This window comes from Monodelphis domestica, chromosome 3 (assembly GCF_027887165.1).
Source record: "Monodelphis domestica isolate mMonDom1 chromosome 3, mMonDom1.pri, whole genome shotgun sequence".
In the NCBI taxonomy this organism is placed as follows: domain Eukaryota; kingdom Metazoa; phylum Chordata; class Mammalia; order Didelphimorphia; family Didelphidae; genus Monodelphis; species Monodelphis domestica.
The window spans coordinates 115,944,605-115,956,765 of record NC_077229.1 but is presented as its reverse complement, the minus strand read 5'-3'; the positions used below and the strand labels follow the sequence as shown (position 1 = coordinate 115,956,765).

The window sequence follows — 12,161 nt, the reverse complement described above, 5'->3', positions numbered from 1 at the left end:
CTACTTTGCCCAACTATATGGCAATACATATACCAACCTAGGTGATATGGATGAATATTTACAAAAATATAAATTTCCTAGCCTAACAGAAGAAGAAATAGTTTTCTTGAATAACCCCATATCAGAAAAAGAAATCCAACAGGCCATCAAAGAACTCCCTAAGAAAAAATCCCCAGGGCTTGATGGATTCACAAGTGAATTCTATCAAACATTCAGAGAACAGTTAATCCCAATACTATACAAACTATTTGACATAATAAGCAAAGAGGGAGTTCTACCAAACTCCTTTTACGACACAAACATGGTACTGATTCCAAAACCAGGCAGGTCAAAAACAGAGAAAGAAAACTATAGACCAATCTCCCTAATGAATATAGATGCAAAAATCTTAAATAGGATACTAGCAAAAAGACTCCAGCAAGTGATCAGAAAGGTCATCCACCATGGTCAAGTAGGATTTTTACCAGGAATGCAGGGTTGGTTTAATATTAGGAAAACAAACCACATAATTGACCATATCAACAAACAAACAGACAAAAATCACATAATTATCTCAATAGATGCAGAAAAAGCCTTTGATAAAATACAACTCCCATTCCTATTAAAAACACTAGAAAGCATAGGAATAGAAGAGCCTTTCCTAAAAAATAATAAACAGTATATATCTAAAACCATCAACTAACATCATCTGCAATGGGGATACACTAGATGCATTCCCAATAAGATCAGGAGTGAAACAAGGATGCCCATTATCACCTCTATTATTTAACATTGTACTAGAAACACTAGCAGTAGCAATTAGAGAAGAAAAAGAAATTGAAGGTATTAAAATAGGCAAAGAGGAGACCAAGCTATGGCTCTTTGCAGATGATATCATGGTCTACTTAAGGAATCCTAGAGAATCAACCAAAAAGCTAGTCGAACTAATCAACAACTTTAGCAAAGTTGCAGGTTACAAAATAAACCCACATATGTTATCAGCATTTCTATATATTTCCAACACAGCTCAGCGACAAGAATTAGAAAGAAAACTTCCATTCAAAATCCCTTTAGACAAAATAAAATACTTAGGAATCTATCTCCCGAGACAAACACAGGAATTATATGAACACAACTACAAAACACTCTCCACACAAATAAAACTAGACTTGAGCAATTGGAAAAATATTAACTGTTCATGGGTAGGACGAGCCAATATAATAAAAATGACCATCCTACCCAAGGTTATTTATCCATTCAGTGCTATACCCATTGAACTTCCAAAAAATAAAATTTTTACTGACTTAGAAAAAACTATAACAAAGTTCATTTGGAAGAACAAAGGGTCAAGGATATCCAGGGAAATAATGGAAAAAAAAATACAAAGGAAGGTGGCCAGTACCAAAACAATTTGGTACTGGCTAAGAGAGAAAGGAGGATTAGTGGAACAGACTTGGGGCAAGTGACCCCAGTAAGACAGTATATGACAAACCCAAAGACCCCAGCTTCTGGGACAAAAACCCACTATTTGACAAAATTTGCTGGGAAAACTAGAAGACAGTGTGGGAGAGATTAGGTTTGGATCAACACTTCACACCCTACACCAAGATAAACTCAGAATGAGTGAATGACTTGAACATAAAGAAGGAAACTATAAGTAAATTAGGTGATCACAGAATAATATACATATCAGACCTATAGGAAGGTAAAGCCTTTAAAACCAAGCAAGACATAGAAAGAGTCACAAAATGTAAAATAAACAATTTTGATTACATCAAATTAAAAAGGTTTTGTACAAACAAAACCAATGCAACCAAATTGAGAAGGGAAATAAATTGGGGAACAATTTTCATAACAAAATTCTCTGACAAAGGTTTGATTACTCAAATTTATAAAGAGCTAAATCAATTGTACAAAAAACCAAGCCATTCTCCAGTTGATAAATGGACAAGGGACATGCACAGGCAGTTTTCAGCCACAGAAATCAATACTATTAATAAGCACATGAAAAAGTGCTCTAAATCTCTTATAATCAGAGAGATGCGAATCAAAACAACTCTGAGGTATCACCTCACACCTAGCAGATTGGCTAATATGACAGCAAAGGAAAGTAATGAATGCTGGAGGGGATGTGGCAAAGTCGGGACATTAATTCATTGCTGGTGGAGTTGTGAATTGATCCAACCATTCTGGAAGGAAATTTGGAACTATGCCCAAAGGGCGATTAAAGAATGTCTGTCCTATGATCCAGCCATAGCACTGCTGGTCTTGTACCCCAAAGAGATAATAAGGAAAAAGACTTGTACAAGAATATTCATAGCTACACTCTTTGTGGTGGTCAAAAATTGGAAAATGAGGGGATGCCCTTCAATTGGGGAATGGCTGAACAAATTGTGGTATATGTTGGTGATGGAATACTATTGTGCTAAAAGGAATAATAAAGTGGAGGAATTCCATGGAGACTGGAACAGCCTCCAGGAAGTGATGCAGAGAGAGAGGAGCAGAACCAGGAAAACATTGTATACAGAGACTGACACACTGTGGTACAAGGGAATGTAATGGACTTCTCCATTAGTGTCAATACAACGTCTCTGAACATTCTGCAGGGATCCAGGAGAAAAAAAAAACACTATCCACAAGCAAAGGACAAATGGTTGGAGTAAAAACACCGAAGATAAGCAACTGCTTGACTACAGGGGTGGAAGGGACAGGAATGAGGAGAGACTCTAAATGAACACCCTAATACAAATATCAACAACATGGAAATGGGTTTGAAGCAAGGACACATGTGATACCCAGTGGAATCGTGCATTGGCTAGGGGAGGGGCGGTAGGAGGGGGGGGAGGATAAGAAAAGGATCTTTGTTTCCAAGGAATATTGTTTGAAAATAACCAAATAAAATAATGTTTAAATTCGAAGAAAAAGAGAATCCCCATTTAGAACCACTCTAGGCAATATAAAATATTTAGGAATAATCTATCTACCAAGAGAAACACAGGAATTATATGATTACAGCCCTCAAAACACTTGCCACACAATTAAAATTAGATTTAAATATTTGGAAACATATTAATTGATCATGGGTACAATTCTCCCTAAATTAATTTATCCTTTCAGTGCCATACCTATCAAACTACCAAAAAAAATTTCTATAGATAGAAAAAATTATACCAAATTCATCTGGAAGAACAAAAGATCAGGCTATCAAGGGAATTCATGAAAGAAAAATGTGGATAGGGGACTAGCAGTACCAGAGCTTAAATTTTACTATAAAGCAGTAGACATCAAAACAATATGATACTGGCTAAGAGACAGAAGGATGAATCAGTGGAATAGACTAGGGGTAAATGACCTCAGCAAGTTAGTGTTCAATAAATCCAAAGATTCTAGTTTTAGTGACAAGAGCTAACTATTTGACAAAAACTGCTGGGAAAATTGGAAAACAGTATGGGAAAATCAGGTCTAGATCAACATCTTACACCCAATACCAAGATTAATTCAAAATGGGTAAATGATTAAACATAAGGAATGAAATAATGAATAAATTAGGTGAAAACAGAATAGTATAACGGTCAGATCTGTGGTAAAGAAAGGAATTTAAGATCAAGCAAGAGAGAATATTACAAAATGTAAAATGAATGAATTTGATTACATCAAATTAATAAGATTCTGTACAAACAAAACCAATGCAACCAAAATTATAAGGAAAGCAACAAAACTGAGAAAAAATCTTTATAACAAAACTGTGACAAAGGTTTAATTTCCCAAATATATAAGGAAGTAATTCAAATTTCCAAAAAATAAAAAAATAAATCAAGACATTCTCCCATCGATAAATGGTCTAGGGGTATGAATAGGTAGTTCTCAGATGAAAAAATCAAAACTATCAATAAGCATATGAAAAAGTGTTCTAAATTCCTCCTGATTAAAGAAATACAAATAAAAACAACTCTGAGGTAACATCTTATACCTGGCAGATTGGCCAATATGGTAGCAAAGGAAAGTGATAAACGTTGGAGGGGGATGTGGCAAAATTGGGACACTAAAAAGTGGGAGGAGTGGTCTACTACTTTGAGGAAGAAACATGATGTAGAAGATTTGCAAGAAGAGAATGTTTGTAATAACCTCTGGAGAATGCGGTAGAGAATTGCTTAGGGAAGAATAATAGGATTTTCATGTAGCACTTAGGGCCCAGTTGAGATAAGTTAACATAAATTTCTACTGAACCAGATCAGTCACATAGGTTGTTTGGCTTTTCTATAGGAGTATTAGAGAAAAGGAAAGGGCTAATTATTTATATACTGTTGTTTACTGCCAACCAGGGTGCTAAGCAGTTTACAAACATCTTTTTTGATCCTCACTGTGAATTTTAAAATCTCCATCTTGCTTGGTCTAGTACCCAAAATTGTGTACACCCACACTACATGGGCATGTGCTAGTCAATGACAAATCAGAAATAATTAACTGCCCACCTGAGCTGTCCTAAGCCAAGCTTGAGCCACAGCAGCCTCTGGAATTCACTCACTTCCTGTGGACAGGGCTAGGCGTCAGTTCGAGCAAGGAGCTTGAGGAGGCCCACAAACAGCTTTCCTTCAGATCGGTCAAGTGAGTCAAGGACTGATTCTCTTCTTTACCTTGGCCTTTGGGCCTAAACTCCCTCTGGCTCTGCCAGAAGGTTAAGTTAACCTTTTTTCCCTTTCCTCTTCTCTCCTTCTCTCCCTCCCCTTTTTTTTACTCCCATTGTGATTAAACCACCATAAACTCCATTCTGACTTAAGTGTTTCATTTTAGGAATTTCATAGGTAAATTCCTTGGTGACCATAAATTAATATTATAACAGCTTTAAAGGTGATTTTCACAATAACAGTTTGTCTGACTTTTTTGAAGGGACAAAAAAGTCAAGCTATATTAGCTCTCTTCTCATCTTTTCCTAAAATCACTCTTCCATTGCTCTTTTATTTTCCATGGTTATTTAGTTAATGTTGTTCAATTTTTGGAAATGAGGAAGTGATAGAAGCATATTACAAATGCATAAAAATACTTATTTTAATTTTTAATTTAAATAAATAGGGTAGAGTGAAATGCTAATCATAACTATGCATGTGAATAAAATAAAAAACAATGATAAAACAGAAGAGGATAACAGAATGGATTAGAAATCAGAATCCAATGATATGTTGTTTACAAGAAATGCATTTGAGGGGGGGATCTGGAGCAGAATCAATTATGCTTCAGTGGAAGTAAAAAAGTTAGGAGTAGCAATCTTAATCTCAGGCAATGCAAAAACAAAACTGGAGCAAATCAAAGTGTAGGGTTAGGGTTAGGTAATCTACAACTTGCTAAGAAGAACCTCAGATGATAAAGTAATATCAGTACTAAACATATATGTACCAAATGGCATTGCATCCAAGTTCTTAAAGGAAAAGTGAAGAGAATTACATTAGGACATAATAAAATTATACTAGAGGGAAACCTCAACTTTTCCCTCCTAAAGTTACATAAACCTAACTATAAAATAAATTTAAAATGAGGTCAAGAAGATGAACATAATCATAGAATAATTAGATAAGATAAACTTCTGGAGAAAACTGAATGGGAAAAGAAAAAAGTATACCTTTATCTCAACTGTACATGGCACATTCACAAAAAGTGACCATGTAGTAGAACGTTAAAATGTCATAACAAAACGTTGAAAAGTAGAAATATTAAATGCTTATTTTCAGACCATAATGCAATACAAATATCATTTAATAAAGGGTGATGACAGAATAGATTAGAAGTTAATTGGAGACTAAATAATCCTAAAGAATAAATGAAACAAAGAACAAATCATAGAAACAATTTTATTAAAGAGAATGACAATAAGATAACATTCCAAAATTTGAGAATTCAGCAAATGCAGTACTTAGGGCAAAATGTGTTAAATGATCCCTCACCTCTCACATGAGTTAAGTTCCAAAGACCCCCACCATAGCAGGAATCCACAAAGTGGCGGTAGACCAGACTGATACTACAATCACTCAGCCAATCAGCGTCCAGGATATAGAACATAGCACTGTGGTTGGTCACTTTACATTCCATTAGCCAACAGTGTGCCCTGTACAATCACATGTTGGCAAACTTGTGCAAGAGTTAATGGTGTACTATATTTCCAGCATGTACAGTATGGTATTCATCCTCAAAATTCTGGGATATACATGGTGAAAATTCCACAACACAGACAGATTTATTTTTTTAAACCCAAGGTATATAGCAAGGGACAACTGTACCTCTTAATAAATATAATAGTTAAAGAGAGAAAGAGCAGATCAATGAATTGGCAGTGCAACTAAAAAAGAAATAAGATAAAGAACAAATTAAAGGTCTCCAAATTAAATATCAAAATGCAAATCCTAAAAATAAAAGGAGAGATGAACAAATTTGAAAAAAAAAGAATAATATTAGGGGTAGCTTTTATGAGGAAAAGTTAATTGAACAGATAAATCATTATTTAATTTGATATAATGAAGAAGAAAACAAAATTACTAGAATCAAAAATAAAAACGCTGACTAGACCATCAAAGAAGATGAAATTAAAGTAATTATTAGAAATTATCTAACAAAATTATATGCAAACCAAACTGAAGTCTAAGTTATATAGATGCATACATACAAAAAAATCACTCACATTAAGAAAAGAAGAAATAGAATACTTAAATAACCCTATGTTAGAAAAAGAAATTCAAGCTCCCAGTGAGTCACCCTAGAAAAAAATTCACAGAACCAGATGGATTCACAAGTAAATTCTATCAAATATTTAAGGAAAAAAATGAATCCCAATCCTATATAAATCATTTGAAATGATAGGTGAAGAAAGAGTCCTACAAAATCCCCTTCAGGATATAAATACAAGTTTGATACCTAAAACAGGAAGAACAAAAACAGAGAAAGAGAAATATAGACAAATTTTCCTAATAAAGATTTTTAAATAAAATATTGGTAAGGACCTTACAGCAATATATGATAAAATCACACACTATGACCAGGTAGAATTTATACTAAGAATGCAAGGCAGATTCAATATTTTTTAAAAAATTATTAGCATAATTGACCACATAAATAACAAAAACAATAATCATTTCATTATAGCAGTAGCTGCAAAAAAAATACAATGCCTACTAAAAAAAACCAAAACACAATACTTATTCCTAATAAAAACACAAGAAATCCTTAAAAATCAAAGTATCTTTTCTTACAGTAATTACTGTGTACACAAAACCAAGGACTAGCATTTTCTTAATGGAGATAAACTTGAAATCTTCCAATAAGATCAGGAGTAAGAAAAAGAAGCCCAATATCACCACTATTATCCAGTATTGTTCTAGAATTGCTAGTTATAATAAAATAAGAAAAAAAATAAATTTAATAAAAATAATCAATGGGAAACAAAACTATCACTGTTTCCAGATAATATGATAGTGATACTTGGAAAACTGTACAAAATGAATCAACTAAAAAAAAACTAGTTGAAACAATTTCAACAAAGCTCATGAATAGCATTTCTATATACTACCAACAAATAATTCAGTAGCAAGAGATAAGAAAATTCTATATAAAATTAGTACAAATAATATAAAGTATTTTGGAGTCTACTTGCCAAGACTATAGTTCCTATAGGAACTATAGGAACAGAATTACAAAACAGTTTTAACACAAATAAAGACAAAGCTAAACAAATGGGGAAATATTAATTGTTCATGGATAGGCTGATCTAATATAAGAAAAAATACAGTTTTACCTAAGTTAATTTATTTATTCAGTGCCATACCAATTAGACTACCAAAGAAATGTTTTTATAGTGCTACAAATATTTTTTTAATTCATCTAGAAGAATAAAAGATCAAGAATATCAATTAATGAAAAAGAAGTTAAGGAATTTAGCCTACCACTTCCAGTTTTCAAATTGACTTACAAAGCAATCATTAAAACATTCTGATACTAAGAAATAGAAAAATTGGCTCGAGAATAGATTTGGTAGAGAAATATTGAAATATTTGCATGATAATACATGTAAATCTAGATCAAATTATTTACCATCTATGAGAGGGGGAGAGAAGAGAGGGAGGGATACAACTTGGATCTTGTGATTTCAAAAAATGTGTGTTGAAAAATTGTTAGTACATGTAATTGGAGAAAATAAAGTAAAAAAAAAGAAATGATGAACAGATTTGTTTCAGAAAAAATATGGGAAGACACATAACTGATCCAAAATGAATTGAACAGAACCAAGAGAACAACATACAGAGTAAGAGCACATTGTTGTAAAGATGGTCTCCTGTGAAAGAATTAGCTAGCTACTCTGATCAAAAAAGTGATTCAAGACAATTCTAAAGATCTCAATGAAAAATGCCATCAACTTCCAGTAGATGATCCTTGAGTTGCAGTGAAGCATGCTTTTATTAACTTTCCTTATTTTCATCATTTTATTTTGTTTGTGCTTTCTTTCACAAACTGGCCAATATCAAAATATGTTTTGATTGACTTTACATGTATAGTTTGTTTCAATTTGTCATCTCAACAAAAAAGGAGAGATAGAAAAGAGGGACTTTCGAATTAAAAAAACCTTGGGAAATGAACGTTTATTTTTTTTTTAGATGTGATAGGAAATGTTAACAAGATGAGTAAAAATTAAATAAAACAAACAAACTAATGTCTTCACTCTTTACTTCTAATTCCCATTTGTTTCCTAATCTCTTGTAATCAGTTTTCTGACCTTACCATTCAAGTGAAACTATTATTTCTTTCCAGGGTAACTAGTGATCATTTAAATGTTAAATTAAAAAGATTTTTTGCAGTCATCATACTTCTTGACTTTTTGCATCATTTGATGCTGTTTATCATTCTTCTTCCTCTTGGATAAACTCTCCTTTCTCTAGGTTTTCCTAACATCAAGTCCTCTTTATGCTCCACCTACTTATGTACCTGCTTCTTTTCCATCTCCTTTACTAACATCATTTTTTAAAAATCCTTACCTTCCATCTTAAAAACAATATTGTGTTTTGGTTCCAAGACAGAAGAAAGGTAAGGACTAGGCAATGGGGATTAAGCGACTTGCCCAGGATCACACAGCGAGGAAGAATCTGAGGCCACATTTAAACTCAAGATCTCCAATCTCTAGGTCTGGCTCTCAATTCACTAAGCCACCTAGCTGCCCAAGTTCTGACTTATCTTGTGTAGATATGATTCCTTACTATGGGAATCCCCCAAAGCACTACCTTGAAACCTCTCCTCTCTCTACCTGGTCTCTCTTTTCATGATACTTCTCTTTCCTGGTTCTAATCCTTCCTATCTAATTCCTACTATTCACAATTTCCTTTGACTGTTTCCAATTTCTGGCCATGGACTACCTCAAAAAGGCATTCTTCTCACTCTTGAGACTGTCTCTTCAGAAGATGAAGACTTTGGAAGATCAGTGATTTCAATCCTTTTTCAATTACAGATAAAGAAACTGGCCTAAAAAGCAAAGTAATTTCCCAGAGTTACACAGAAAGCTTTTGACACCATCAGGATACAATACCAAGCCTCCCATTCAAATTCTTAAAACTATCCTCATCTTGCTGAGTCTCCCAGGTCTTTAGTGAAATGAGCCTTAAGTGTTATATGGTGTTATGCATATCTTTTCCTTTTGAAGAATAGGAGTCATATTTGAAAATATTAAAAGCTTTTTTGTCACCAAACTTCAGTAGCAAAAAGACTGTGAATATCTCCATGATCTGCATGTCTCTGAACATATAATTGGCTCTTAAGCCTTAATACTAAGTAATGATGATATTAATTACTTTAATAGAATAGCAATCACAATAATGTTAGCAGGCATTCCGAGAGGTCATCTCATTCATCCCTTTACTCCCAAGAAAGTATTCTGCTACCTCTGGCAGCATTTTCCTTAAAGGAGATTAAAGTATTATTTATTAGCAAAATAAATAGTTATAAAACAATTTTAAAAGTACTGCTTTTGAGAGCTTAGGTATATTTCACAGAATTTTGAGTCGGAAGTGAATTCAGAGGCCAATTGTTTCATCCCTCACATCTTATATCGATACAAAGATTCTATATCTTTTTCATCCCCAAGTAGAATATCAGATTCTCTCTTGACGATAGAGATTATTTCCTCTTTGTCATTCTGTCCCCTACATTAGAGGGGTAATTGGAAATAATTAGGTGGAGCAATGGATAAAGCCCTGGTCTGGAGTCAGAAAAATCCAAATTCAAATAAATCTTCAGATACTGGGCAAGTCACTTAACCTCTGTCTCAGTTTCCTCGACTGTAAAATGATCATAATAGCACTTGCTTCCAAGTTTATTGAAAGAACCAAATGAGATGATATTTATGGAACATTCAACATAGTTTAACAGCACATAAGAATATCTATCTCTCTTAGGATAATTTTAGAGCAAAATGAATTCGATTGTTAAAAAAAATAAGAATAAAAAATTCTTTCCAGACTTTAATGTACATCATTATTATTTTATTACTGGATCACATTTCTATATTGTTTTAAGGTTTAGAAAGAACTTTTCTGAAAATTAGCTTTGCAAGGTCAATAGCAAACAAACCATTTACCTCATTTTGTAGATGAAGAAACTGAGGCTGGGGGGAGGTGTTATAAACTGGACAAGAGTCACAATCTAGTAGGTATATGAGCCAAAGCCCAAACCCAGATTTTCTGATTGTAAGATAGAAGTCATAAGGCTAGAGCAGGCAACCTATGGTGGATAGCAAACCACTGGGTTGTATAAAAATCAGCAGGACACGGTTTTTACTCCTAGCTCTAACATTTAATAATTATGTGATTGAGCAAATCAATTCCCTACTCTGAGTCACAATATAACTGCAATGAAATAAGAATAGGGAACAACATCTAATGGCTCTTCTAGTTCAAAATAGTACTACGATTCCAAATCCTTTGATCCATCCAGGGTTTGATTAATTGATAAGTGGGGCTTCAGGAACAGTTGCCCTTGGATAGATATTTACAAGGAGAATAGGGAAGAGACAAGGAAAAAACCTTCACAATGGTCAAAAGGGAATGAATGAAAAGGACTAGGAACTGGGAATGACATGGTCCATTTGTGGGAAATAGAAAAGAATGATCTGGCTTTTACAGACATCACTATTGAAAGACAGTAAGAAATTTGTTTTGAGAAGAATAGTGGGGACAAGTTATGAAAAAATTCTTCCTTTATTAATAGAGAAAACAATTCTGATGTTATTCTATAAAATGGAAGAAATTAACTTTTAAAAGGTTCATATCCTTTAACAACCACCACAAAATTATTACATATTACCCCAAGGATTTATTTCAGTATTATAGAAAGTATCCAGAACTAGCAGACAGGAAAACTAGAATGGTTTTTCAGCTCCAATTTGCACTTTCTTATGATATTACTGGCAAATCTCTTGACCTTCTCTGGATCACAGATTTCCAACCTATAGAAGATGAATAATAATTTTTGTATCCTGTAACATTTCCTTTCTTCACATTATACAGTTCCTGATTCTAACCTCAGGAAACAAGAAAAGGTGCCCCTTAGATTACTGGACCCCATAAGGAGCAGTCAATGAATGGATCATTATACCAAGTTGTGCTGCTAGTTATACAGATCTGTCAGTGGTTCTGCTCTGTTGAACATGTTTTTGAGAACAGATAAAACTATAGAACAAAATTTGCTTATCTGTGATTATAAATTTACTATGGTTCAAAAGCTGAGTGAACAAGAAGAGCCAATATGGCAGCTTAGCAGCAGCAAAAGCTAAAACCTCTCTGATAATCCTTCCAAATCAATCTTTAAAATGCACCTGAAAAGGTCAGAAGTCAAAAATCAATAGCAAGATGGAATAATGGCTCTCCCACTGAATACAACTTGAAAGGTAGGGAGAGAGAGTTGATTTTCCTGGAATAAGGGGAAAGCTGGAGCAAAACTTCACAAAGAGGAATGATGGCTGACCACTCCCTCCCCCACCTACTGTGCCAGGATCCAAGACTGGGCATAGGCCAACTTGAGGATCCTGGTATCCTGAATACAGCAAAAACAGAACACCCCACACCACAGATTAAAAGAGGTAAGGAAGGTAATTGCATGTTGATAAAAGTTAGTATAGACAATGAAGTAATATCAGTACTTAACATGTATGTACAGAA

General features: G+C 33.8%; 1 protein-coding gene across 3 annotated transcripts in view; it reads right to left on the bottom strand.

Moving 5' to 3' along the window:
* The window catches only part of FAM135B (family with sequence similarity 135 member B), a 561,064-nt gene that overhangs the window by 403,434 nt on the left and 145,469 nt on the right, over positions 1–12,161 (bottom strand). The window contains exon 2 of one of the 3 annotated variants that reach the window (XM_016431905.2): positions 11,397–11,449. The exons of the other annotated variants lie outside the window; for them this stretch is intronic. The gene's annotated coding sequence lies outside the window, so the exon portion shown is untranslated. The remainder of the gene's footprint in view (positions 1–11,396; positions 11,450–12,161) is intronic. 3 annotated transcript variants of the gene reach the window in all.